Source organism: Leptinotarsa decemlineata, unplaced genomic scaffold, assembly GCF_025532065.1.
Source record: "Leptinotarsa decemlineata unplaced genomic scaffold, Ldec_3_MD MMD2_tig00026336_RagTag_RagTag, whole genome shotgun sequence".
In the NCBI taxonomy this organism is placed as follows: domain Eukaryota; kingdom Metazoa; phylum Arthropoda; class Insecta; order Coleoptera; family Chrysomelidae; genus Leptinotarsa; species Leptinotarsa decemlineata.
In genome coordinates, this window is record NW_027412692.1 from 5,233,140 (window position 1) to 5,246,188 (window position 13,049).

Consider the following 13,049-nt stretch of genomic DNA (forward strand, 5'->3'; position numbering starts at 1 on the left):
GTTGTCTCGTAGCAACATGCTCTACCGCCTCCATATAAACAAAGACAGAGGAACATTCAATATTTTTCATATTTGTTATAATCTGATATAAACCATTTTGCAATGCGATGTTTCGTTCATTAGATTTCATCATCAACTTAATTTTTCAAATACAAACCTCACCTCATACAAACAAACATCGTTTTTTTGTAGCCACTGTAACATTGATTTCAGCTATGTATTACAATACATGTCCGTATTCAAAAAAATAAAGTTGACTATGAAACATAATGAACGAAACGTCGCATAACAAATATGAAACAATATGGAGAGTTCTTCTGTTTTTTTGTATCATTCGAAATGGAGGCGATAGAGCCAAAAAAAGAAAATTCGCAATTGTACTTTTTGGCAAATATTCAAAAACCCGCTACTGTTATTCTCGATCTGACAATAGATTAAGGAAACTTTTGTAAACCGACCTACAAGGTCGGTTGAATTGGTAGGTTCAACTGGCAAGTAAAGCTATTATTATTATTGAAAGTTGCAGTGGTAAACGTTTATTAGATATTCCTTAAATCCATTTGACGTTTAATTTCCATTGCATACCTACGTCTGATATTGATATCATTTAATTGATCTGAAAAAGTTGTAAGTAAACGGTTTTTCATTAAGCGCTTCCTATTTTTGAATTTAAATAAAACAAAGTTAGTGTGAGATACCATAAAATTTTTTTATACGTTTGAAAGATCTATTGATGCCATTATATGCGGAATATAGCATAGTTAAAATGCTCGCCACGGCTTATTTGGGTGAACAGCATCTGGAACATTCAAGTTTCTATGACTTTGGCACATAAATCAGTATGAATTTGACCAATGGCATGGGTTATGTTGGCTTTGAGGACCGCTGTGGTTTGTAGCTTATTCGCATACACCTGCGACTCAAGAAAACCCCACAAGAAAAAGTCTAACGGGGTCAAATCGCACGATCTCGGTGGCCAGTTCATTTCACCTTTGCTCATGCAGAATATCCCAATGTGGCATGAACTGTGTGGCACGTAGCGCCGTCCTGTTGAAACCACATGTCGTTGGTGTCCAGAATATCCAATTCAGGCCAAAAGATATTGGTGATCATCGACCTGTAGTGCTTGCCAGGGCCGTAGCGAATAGAAAAACCAGTGGGGAGGCAATCCAAATCTCATCAGCAAAATTTCCCAACTTTCAAAAAAATGAAAGTCGAGGGATTAGTTACTACTATATTAATTTTCGTTCTTAGCTATCCAAAGATTGGCTGAATGCTTATGCCCGTTAGGGTATGCAAAAAAGGCAAAACGGGAATCTTGGAGGAAGTTCTGTGAGAGTATCTCTGATTTACCTCGCAGCGCAAGAATTTACAAGATTCTCTCTAGAGAGCCGACTGATGAAATTGGGTCGCTTAAACGACCCGATGGAACATTTACGATCTCTAGTTAAGAAACGTTAGAGCTTTTGATAGAAAACCACTTTCCTGGAAATCTGACTCTTGATAACAACAGACCACCCATCTTCGAGGACGCTAAATGCCCAAAAAAGAACGACTGGGACGTCGCAAAAAAGGTTATCACAGCACCGGCAGTCTTTTCAGCCCTTCAAATCTCCCGGAGAAGATGGTATATTTCCAGCTCTTCTTCAAAACGGACTGGAAATAATTTTACCTGTTGCCACAAAATTGTATAGAGCTAGTTTGGCGTGGAACTATATAGGTACCACCCAGTTGGTTGGCAGCGAGGGTGGTATATATACCTAAAGTGGTCCGGAGAGACCCACACCCCAAATCGGTACGACCAATCAGCCTTACATCCTTCCTGCTGAAAGGACTTGAGAGGATACTGGACGGACATATCAGGAGGGTAGCATTATATGCATCCCCACTGAATAACCACCAGTATGTTTATCAAACCGGCAAATCGACAGATTCAGCATTAAATAACCTCGTTGAGAAAATCTCCCAATCCCTTGACAACAAGGAGATTGCGGTTGCTGTATTTCTTGATATTGAAGGAGCATTTGACAATGCACTACGTAAATCTATAGGATTGTCTCTGGCTAGAAAGGGTATAGAATCGACCATAACTGGCTGGATCTATGCTATGTAAACAGAACTGCAACTACGACTCTTCAAGGCGAGACTATCTGGTACTATCTCCCCTTCTGTGGTCGCTCCTAGTAGATAGTCTGCTTGATGCCCTCGACAGAAGAAAAGTTGATCTGCAAGCTTATGCAGATGACCTTGTCATCCTGGCAAGGTCCACGTCGGGAAGGATAGCTTGTAATATCCTCCAAAGCGCGTTGGACGTTGTTCACAGTTGGTGCCTGAGGGAGCAGATGTCTGTCAACCCCAGCAAAACTGTGTTAATCCCCTTCACGAAAAGAAGGAAATTGGACGATCTAATGCCACTTTCTTCCCTCAATGGTGTGGTCATTCCATTTGGAACGGAGGTGAAATATCTTGGCATTGTCCTTGATAAAAGACTCACCTGGAACGCTCACTTGGAAAAAGTTTTACACAAAGCACTGTCTCTATGGACGTTTCGAAGGATTTGTGGTAAAACTTGGGGTTTAGGTCCCAAACGAATCCATTGGATTTATGTGATGATTGTCAGACCAATGATCACGTATGGCGCAATTGCTTGGTGGCCGAAGGCTTTACAGAAAACGGGCCAAGCGAAGCTCTCTGTCTTACAGAGACAGGCTTGTCTGGCTATCAGTGGTGCCATCAGTACCACACCGTCAGCGGCCATGGAGATCCTCCTAGATCTATCTCCTCTTCACATTTTTCTGGAAAGAGAGGCTAGATGGACTGCATACAGACTTGTGCACATTGCCAATTGCACAAATCAATTCAATGCGGAGTGCAACAGACTGTTGGTTGACATTGGAAGTCACAGCATTCTGGAAATGACCTCTGATTGCATGCCTCCAACTGTCAACTATGAACTGCCTTTTAAAGTAGGTACTATTCCCAAGTAGAGAGGACTGGATCCTGCGGGAAAAGGAAATACTAAGAGTAGATAGTTGTTGGTTCACAGATGGATAAAAACACTTTCCGGTTCTGGTGCAGGTGTTTTCAGTCGCAGACCCAGGACAGAGATATCTACCTACCTAGGAACGTATGCGACTGTATTTCAAGCGGAAATTTACGCTATTGAATTATGTGCGGAGAGATTGGATAAATTCAACCTCACTCACAAGTCAATAAAAATATTCTCGGAAAGTCAAGCGGCGTTGGAAGCTCTTGGTTCCCACCGAGCAAATTGGTAGCAAACTGCCAAAAAAGACTCTCCTCGATAGGAAGACTAAACAGATTGTTTCTGGTCTGGATTCCTGGCCATACTGGCGTGGAAGGCAATGAAGCTGATGACTCTCTTGCAACAGATTGGCTCACTCTAAGGCGTTTATTCACCCTTCCAAGCTTGATTCCAAACAGTTGTTGGACTACAGTAGGGATTAACTACGATGTCTAACAGACCTTCTTACAGGTCACTGTCATTTGAATCATCACATGCAGAGACTTGGACTGTAATTACAAAAATAATAATGGGAATTATTCTACTTTGGACCAAGGTCCTTGGTCTTCCACCATGTATAGGAATATTCAATACAAATGAAAGGAAACAACACTTGAATAATATTGTGCTTATTGTTTTCTACTATTATTTTTTCTATCTTCGCGGCTTGATATTTCTCAACTTTTCCAAGTCGAGAAAATAGCGAAAAGTTATGAATTTTCTAAAATTGTCACTTGAAAATTTGTGGGCTGTTCAGGACTGTTCTCTTACATGGAAGAAATGGAACCTTTTTGAAGTTTTTAAACAACTCAGAATTTCAATGTATGGGATTTCCAAGTTATGCAAGTTGGAAAATCACAACTTTCTCCTGGTTCTTTCCCTTTTCTTAGTACCTCTCCCTTTCTTTTCTCTCATTTTTATTTTTTAATATTTATTCATTTTTTTACTATTATTTGTTTCTATCTTCACGGCCCAAAATTTACCAACTTTTCCCAAGTCGAAAAAGCAGGGGGGAGGCTCCCCCCATCCCCCCATGGCAACGACACTGGTGCTCGCTGTTGACAGTGATGGTCTGGCCAACGTCGTTCTCAAAGAAATAGGTACCGATGACGCAGCCAGTCCAAAATCATCAAACAGTGACTTTTTTGGGATGCATTGGACGCTCTTGGATCTCATGTGGACTGGTATCGTTTCAAATTCGACAATTTTGTTTGTTTACATATCCACGTATCCAGAAATGAGCCTCATCTCTGAAAATTATTTTTCGATAAAAATTAGATTCAGTTGCGAACAAACGTCGTTGTCCATGGTCGTTTAACTTCAGTTCCTGGGTCACTTGAATTTTGTACAGGTGCAGGCCCAAGTCACGACGCAAAATTTACCAAGTTGTGGTCTGCGAAAGGCCGAGTTCTTGTGAGTGACGCGAAATCGACTGCCTCGGATTCTCCTGCACACTCTCATAGACAGCGGCGAAGCTTTCGGAAGTTCTTGCATTTCTTCTACGTATGGATGTTGGTTGATCGTTTATTGACCCAGTGTACTCAAATTTTTCGAGCACATTACGAATAATTCTCTCGCTAGGAATGTCAACTGTAAAATGTGCGAAGCGCGCGGTTCGTTGCTCAAACATCCAATTTGATACAACAATTTTATTATTTGCAAGTGTTGTTGAATGCTATATCCTAACTTCACAGATGTAGCTTTCACAAGATGGCCGTTATCAATTGTAAAAGTTCGGAATTTCCTGTTGAAAGACCCTATATATTGAAGTCCGACATTGAGGATGATAGTTTCCCATGTAAGTGAGATTTTATATTGCAACCAATGAATTAATCAATCAATCAATCAATATATTCACCACAAGAAATATACAAAATAAATAGTCTAATAAAAATAGAAATACATATTCGTAAATAGATATAACCTTCCATATATTTTATTGTTTAGCGTTCCTATAAACGGTATCTGAATATATTCCATAACAATTCCTTCATTTTTTACTAATCTAAGTATTACAATAAATAATGAAATTTGGAACAATCATGAAATACAAATCAATTCAGAGAACTAAGATTATAAAAAAAGGAAAGAAAAAAAAATCACATCAAAGGTGCTGCTTCGTTCCCTCCTGTTCATAAAAGAGGACATATGCCTCATCGCTCACAAGTGATTTTGGCGAAATTGGGAACACGTGTGAATCGTAGTATTCATGCCACGTGCCACTATATGGGTGTCTGCAATATGCTGTGTAATGCCCGTTGTAAGTAGTCCCACTGTGATTTGAAAGTGCATATAGATTATAACGACAAGGAGCCACATTGTCTGCTGCATAATTCCTCATAACTAATGTCTGGAGTACAAACTCAATGGGATGAAGTGATTTTTGTATAATTCAGTGATCATATGAAAGTAGTTGTTTCGGGAGAGCTTTTTGTTCCAGTTTTGTATCTAAAAGTTACTTTTATGAATGATCTACGGTTGTTGAAAAGTAGAAAACCAAAAACATTTTTTTAGTAATTCTATACACATATTTCGAAGTATTTTCCAGGCAAATTGAAAGCTATCGTGACACCGGTAAGATTTATTTTATACTCAAAATACTCATCTCGCCCCCTTTCCAAGTGTTACATCCAATTATTTCTTAAGATTTCCCGCGACACATGAGGCATGGCTCCCTGGAGAGAAGTTTTGAATTTATAGTGAATTCTCTTTGAGCTTGTCCCTGCGTTCCAATTAATTACCCTTGAGGTCGTCCAGTTCAAGGCGAATTGCAGACAAATGGCCCCACTAAAACTCATTTTCAATGAAATAATATACTTTATAGAGATGACACATGAAACTCAGTAAGCAATTTATTCATTTACATGGACAACTTCGTGCTCTGATAATCGAATTTGGGTTACACCAACACGCAAATCATAATTGTTCGTCTCTAATTGATCGGGGTCTTCTAGGCCGAATATTTGTCCCATTTGGCGAATAATATTTAGTAACTTGGATTTTGGAACTCATTCAAACACCAGAAAGTGGACCAAAACAAGCACTGTTCCCAAACACAGGAACTGCAACACCTTTCTCGACGCGCGTATGATATTCCATTTTTTTGAAGAGAGACGAATAAAATATCATTTTGACTTTCCATTCCTCCATCAATAATTATTTAAAGAGTTGATACTTTTCCAAGCCGGAAAGAATAAATCAAAAACTAATAAAAACTCTTCACAAATATGTGTATATTATGCACATAGATTTATTTTAAATTCAAGCCGCAAAAATCAATCCGAAACAGCTACCTTCGCTTGTGAACTCTGAATTACCGGAAAAGTTCAATTCAACAGTCTATTTCCCAAAAAGATACAAGACTCAATTACATGGACAGCTATAAAGGACTACATGAACGGGTTTTACATATACGTTTTCTGTTCAAAAAATAAGGCGAATTTTCATTTTTCTCAAAAAATATTTATTTATTTCATCAACTTCTATTTTGTTCCCTTCAAAGTAGCCCCCCTCACATATAATACATTTGTGCCAGCGTTTTTTACAATCTTCGAAGATGTTCTGACATGCACTTTTTGGTACATATATCTTTGAGCTTTTTCAGCGATTTGGTTTTTATCTCCTCAATCGTCGCTAACCGCCATGTTTTCGTGGGTCTCTTCAATCTTGGGAATAGGAAAAAGTTGCGGTGGCCAAATCTGGTGAATACGGTGGCTGAGGCATGATTACGGTGTTGTTACGATCAAGCAATGACGAGTCAGCCGATGCATCACCGTGATGTAAAAGCCTTGAACTGTTTTTTCACAACACCTGACGTTTTCTTCGCATTGCTTCTTGCAATCAGCGCAAAACTTGAAGATAATACTCTTTATTAACCGTACGACCATGTGGCAAGAACTCCTGATGCCATACTCCACGGTAATCGAAGAAAACAGTGAGCAAAACATTGACATTTCATCGACCTTGGCGTTGTTTTTTCGGTTTTGGCTCTCCTGGGCTCTTCCAGTGGGACGATTGGACTTTGGTTTCGATGTCATAACCATATACCCAAGCTTCTTCACCTGTTATGATTCTTTTAAGTAAATCCGGATCGCCACCATTCAACTATTCCTGAGCGATGGTCATGCAACGGTTTTTATGGTCAAAATTCAGCAATTCTGGAAGGAACTTTGCTTTCACAGGTATCATACCCAAAATTTTCGAAAAAATTGCATGACAAATATGCCGACATCCTCAGCAACTTCTCTAATTCGACGATTCTCCATAACAATTTTCTTCACTTTCTCAACATTTTCATCGGTTGTTGAAGTTCTAGGGCGTCCAGGGCGAGCGTCGTCATTCACATCTTCTCCATCTTCTTTTAAAAGCTTGTAACACTTGTAAACATTTTTCTGACTAAGAGTACAATCATCGTATGCCACTGTCAACATTTTAATTGGTTTTGAGAACCTTATTCTATTTTTACCCAAAATTTTATGCAAATTCTTTGATTATTTTTTTCGATAGCAGAAAATCGCGGAATTTCGAACTCTTATGCCTCTCACCAACAAACCGAACATGTTAAACAGCTGAAACTGTAAACATATTTTCGAGATGAGTGTATCAACATAAAAAATAAAAAACCCTAATCGAATGTTCGTAGACTCCGAAATTTAAACATTAACCTTATTTTTTGAGCAGTAAACGTATTTACTACTAACATTATATGAAAGAATGGTGAGTATACTAAAACCTTATAGAAATCTGAACATAGTTCAGAAAAAGACAAGAACATAAAAGGAAAAAACTGTTGAAAATTCAGTTTGCCTTATGCGAATGTTGTATAGTTTGTATCTGAAGTAGGATGGATTTAATTTCTTTTTTGTAAGTCGAAATTGTTGAAGCATACATGCAGTTCTATTTTATTGCAGATTACATTAAATTTCTGCATAGAGAATATTTTTGTTCATGGAATGATTTGGTTCATTTGTTTTAGTTGGATGAGGTGTGCAAAAGTTTGGTTGATGTAGTGGTTCAGAACAATCGATGTGGTTGTTTGAAAGTTTGTAAATGAATATACATGAGTTCAGGGTTCTACGAATAAATAGTGATAAAAAATTTAATCTTTGGAGTAATACTTCATTGTTGAATCCCTGATATGGAAAGGTTCCGCCATTTCTATACGCTAGATATTAAAAAAAACCTTCATACCGATTCTAATTATTTTATGCAGGTGTTATTGAATGGTGACCTAATCAGTGAACCATATTCAAACCTAGATCTTACAAAGGCGTTATAGAGGATAGAAAGACTCCCTTGGTTTTTGAAGTCTTTGCAGTTCCGATAAATTATTCCGATTCCTCCTTTGACAGCGGGTAAAATGTTATTAATGTGAGAAAAAAAATTGGTTTACAAGTTTATATTTACTCTAATACAATTAAAGCATACTCAATAAACTCGTTGAGTTTATTTGAAAGCGATAACTGCTCGAGAACTGCTTACAAACTTCTATCAAAAAATGTTCTAAGCTTTAACAAAAAAAGCTTGGTCATTGGGTATGATTAGTGGGAAAAGTGAAAGTTTTGGAGTGGGACAGTTTTGGCAAGGAAAATCAATCAATCAGGAAAGTAGTAGGCAGTCAAGGCAGTACAAAATTATAATTCATAGATTATAAATGGGCATTTGGAGAAACCCACTACTTGAATAGAAAATGTATTATCAGGGTTTTTATGACATACGGGTAAAAGGTCGAGACCGTAAACTTTCAATAAAAAGATTGACATTTGACAATGATAAAAAAAATCCTTGTCGTTAAAATAGGCATTACAACGAGGTATTGAAAAAAATAATGAGAAGAGATATTGCCAAATATTCACAAGCACTTAGGGCATAAAAGATTGCAATTCTTATAATTTTAGGATCATATGAGCCTACAGTTGTCGCCTTTTTCGATCTGTCTGGACAAATGTATTATTTTATTGAAGTGACGGCCGAACTACAGGTCCCCCAAGCAGTGGAATTTCCAACCAAAGTTCCATTGAAAACTCATGAAATCTTAATTTTAAATAATTTATAGCAACGAAACCAATAAAGGTTTCGGCTTTCTAGTTCTCCATTTTTACACAAAAAAAATGTGGGAATCTTTCAATTTGAACAAGATGAGTAGATTCAACTTATTCGCGACATAAGCAGTAGCGTAGCTACTAAGGGGCTGGGCGGGGCAGTGCCCCGGGGTCTTCAAGCTCAGGGGGCCCTCGACCTTACCAGAAAGCCTCAATCAAACTCAACTTTTGATAATTTCTCCCATTTTCAAAATTTCTCCCATTTTCAAAATAAATATGACAGGTGGCAATACGACTTTAATCATGGCAACTATAGTTACTTCATACATTAATAGCTCAATTAAATAAACGATTTACTGGTATGAGTGCAGCCTGTCACACATTCGATTTTCTAACACCAACATTTTCATTACATGTTGATGCAGCATATTTATTACAAAAGTATGACGAATTTCGAAGAAAATATTCAGATATAATAAGCCCTAGCTTTTCACTTCAATTTGTTAATATTTGCCACCTACTTGTACCTCGATTAACTCAAACATGGACTGTTCACCAATTATGGTAAGGAAATAATGAGTAAATAGGGAGTGCTAGAATGCGATCTATCGGAAGTATTTACAGCAATGTTATTATTCTTTACAATTCCTGTCCCTTCTGCAGCAGCTGAAAGGTCATTCAGCAAATTAAAAATAATAAAAAATTATTTGAGAAATAGTATATGGACCAAACTCGACTCCGACATTTATCGCTAATAGCAATTGAGAACAAAACCGCATCAAGTCTGGATTTAACCGAAGGTATTGATACTTTTGCGAAAACTAAAGCTAGGAAAAAATTGTGATTATAATAGCTATTTAGTCAGTTGATAGGTCCGATCTTTATATAATGATAATAATAAACCCTTGAATCTTTTCTATTTCGTTTTATTGGCCAATACCTACTCCAATTATTAAAATAATTACAATTTATGTCGTTAGTGTTTCATTATTTTTATTACCTGCCCTGCAATGCATGAAAAAGAGCTGATGATAAAGTAGCTTAGCATTTTAAAAGTATTTGTATATTTATTGATTTTACTTCATAAAACCTTACCAGTTTTGATAGCAGTGGGGCCCCATTTTTTTATTTACCCCAGGGCGGTAGATTACCTAGCTACGCCACTGGACATAAGGTCGTAATTTTTTCAACAGAATTAGTGCTTCATCTTGTAATGTTATCAAGACTGGTGCTGGAGAGGCAATAAGACAAGATTCTTAATCCAAAACATCGATGTCCACTATTGGGGATGACAACGTTCCATGTGAGTGAAATATTACCTCTTCCATATATCATATTTTGGTGTAATCCTGTGAATGATAGCGGATTCAATTCCATTGGGAATGTTTGAAATGTTTGAAATAAGGAATGTTTGGAGTACAAATTGAAAAGAAAAAATGTTTTTTGTATGATTCAATATTCATGTGGAGAAGTAGAAAGCCAAATATTATTCTCTCCTTAAAACATACCTCTTTCAATTCAAACTGATATTCTCTATAAGTAACGAACTTACTATTTTATCGTTTAGCTAATAATAGTATAGGTATTATATTCAGTAAAACCTGGGTGTCCAATTGTAGCTGATAGTGTTACTTGGAATAACGTTCCTCAATGACGGCTCGTGCATTGGAGAACAGGGAAGGCTTGAGTCATTTAGTCTATATACACACAGAAAAGCCCGCCGGAGGCGCGAAAATTTTTATGTTGCACGCTTTGCTTAATACTAAAGTTGGGGCATGGGCATGACAATGCGTAAAAAGTGTATGAGGAGCTATGGACTTTATTTTAGTTTGTAAACCATTTAAACGGCCGGCCATGACCGCAGCCCCATCATAGGTTTGCGCAATTAACTTTTGCCTAAAATTAAAGGTGTCACACGTAAGAATTAAAAAATTAAACAAATCGTCAGCTGTGCGCCTAGATGAAACATCATGAAAACCCATAAAACGTTCTACCACATTACCGTCTTTTACATATCTAAAAACGATTGAAAGTTGTGATGTAAAGGTAACATTGGTAGTTTCATCAATTTCCCATGCAAAAAAAGAAACACTTTCAATCTCCTTGTTTATATTTTCCTCAATAATGTATGCCACACTATCTATAATAAGCTCATTTTGGATGGTTTTTGAGGTGCCCGGAAAAAACGCTACCGTTTAAAAAAGTGCCAAATTGTGAATCATATTTGTCCCATAACACGAGGTAAATTTTTTAAATCGGAGTATCCTATTTTAGACCACGTTTGGTATTCGGTTTGTACGGAAAATAATACAGGGCCAACAAAAAAGTTTTTCTCGTTTAATGGAGCCGGTTAACCAATCGCATTTATCGTACCAACTAATATTGAATCCTCGATTTTGTCGATTATCTGACGATTTAATTGACATCAAATTTGGTTGAGGCCTTCCCAGAGTTTTAATAATGTAAAATTTATTATCATAAGACAAAGATTTAAAATTATTTGTCAGCAACCAATCGACTATATCGTCAGATTTTTTCATTTCGTCCAAGTTATCCATAATAAATGAAAAAAAAACTTACGGAAAAGTGAAAACCTGAAAACACCTTGAAATTGAAAGAAAACACTTTAAAAACACATTGAAAACATTACCAAAAAGCACTCATATAATATAATACTGCCTGTTTTATACACAAATAACAAATATTATCAAGAAACACTAAAATGATTTACCGGAATATTTTTTAGTCCCGGTCCGTCACGGTATCCCTGTCGTGAAACAAAACTAGTTTGAAATTTCACGAGCTCCAGTACAAGGACCGCCCACTCAGAATGAACATTAAGAAAACGCGGAAAAACATTGGTTTTCCCAAGATATTTCAGCTTAGTTTCGAAAATTAAGATGTGAAATGTCGTTTCCTAAGCGATAGAAAAATCTTTTGCAAGATTATTAGCCTTCGCCAATTTTTAAATAGGGAAAAAGCTGATTTTATGGAAAATGGCTTTTTCAGTTATCTAAACAGGGAAATCGTGCTTTCTTCAAAGAAGCATCGATAGAGATTCTTAGTAGCTATCGTTTGACACCTCAATCACGAACCCCAATTAGGGCTTCGCGCGATGCTATCAATGCGAGTACGATCCCCTATGGTGAGATCGGCTCCGAAATCAAGAAAGTCGCAATTTTGTTCCCAACCGGAACAAAAAGCAGAAATCGAGGATTTTTGCCGACGACGACAACCGGAAGGAGATTTCCCTCCGAAACCAATAGTTCTGCCTGAATGCGAGCATTTGAGGCACGCTATGGAGGAGTTACCCACTTATGTGGTAACCCCAAGTCCCAGAATACACAGGGTGTACAGCCATCCTGTGGAAATGGAAATTGTAAGAGAAACCATGCCATTGTCAAACCCGTCAAGAGGATCATGCCATAGCGGACAGGACTTCCGAAACAACGAATGTTTCGAAGAAACAACCACCGGATAGGACTTTCGAAACACGGAAAGTTTCGAGAGGCGCGGTGAAGGACAGCGTTTCCAAAGCAAAGAAGGTTTTGGAGATGCTGCCAATATGGAATTAAGCAACAGCGTCGAAGCAAAGGTCGTCCGACGCCAGGCGTCGCGATGCCCCCAGGTCGGAGCATTTAGCGATCCCTGGGAGGAGAGGGGTGCGTTGCGCACAGGAGCGCCTCGCACCTCGTTCGAGCCGGATACTGACGACCTATCAGAAGCGCTAGGGGGTGGAGGAATGCCAGGGGGTCACCCTGAAGCCGAGAGAGGCTTGAGGGTGGCCTCATGGCGGGGTCAGTACTTTCACAAGGAGTTTAGAATTCCACAAGAGCTAACTGAAGCAAATCAACCTCCCGTCGTACCCAGACAGGAACTGAGTCCTAAAATCCCTGGGGCTCAGGTCTGGGAGGCCAGCCGGCCGTTACGGCGAAGGGTAAATGTGGTCGGCGGGGGCTGAGTCGTAGGACACGCCCCCTCGA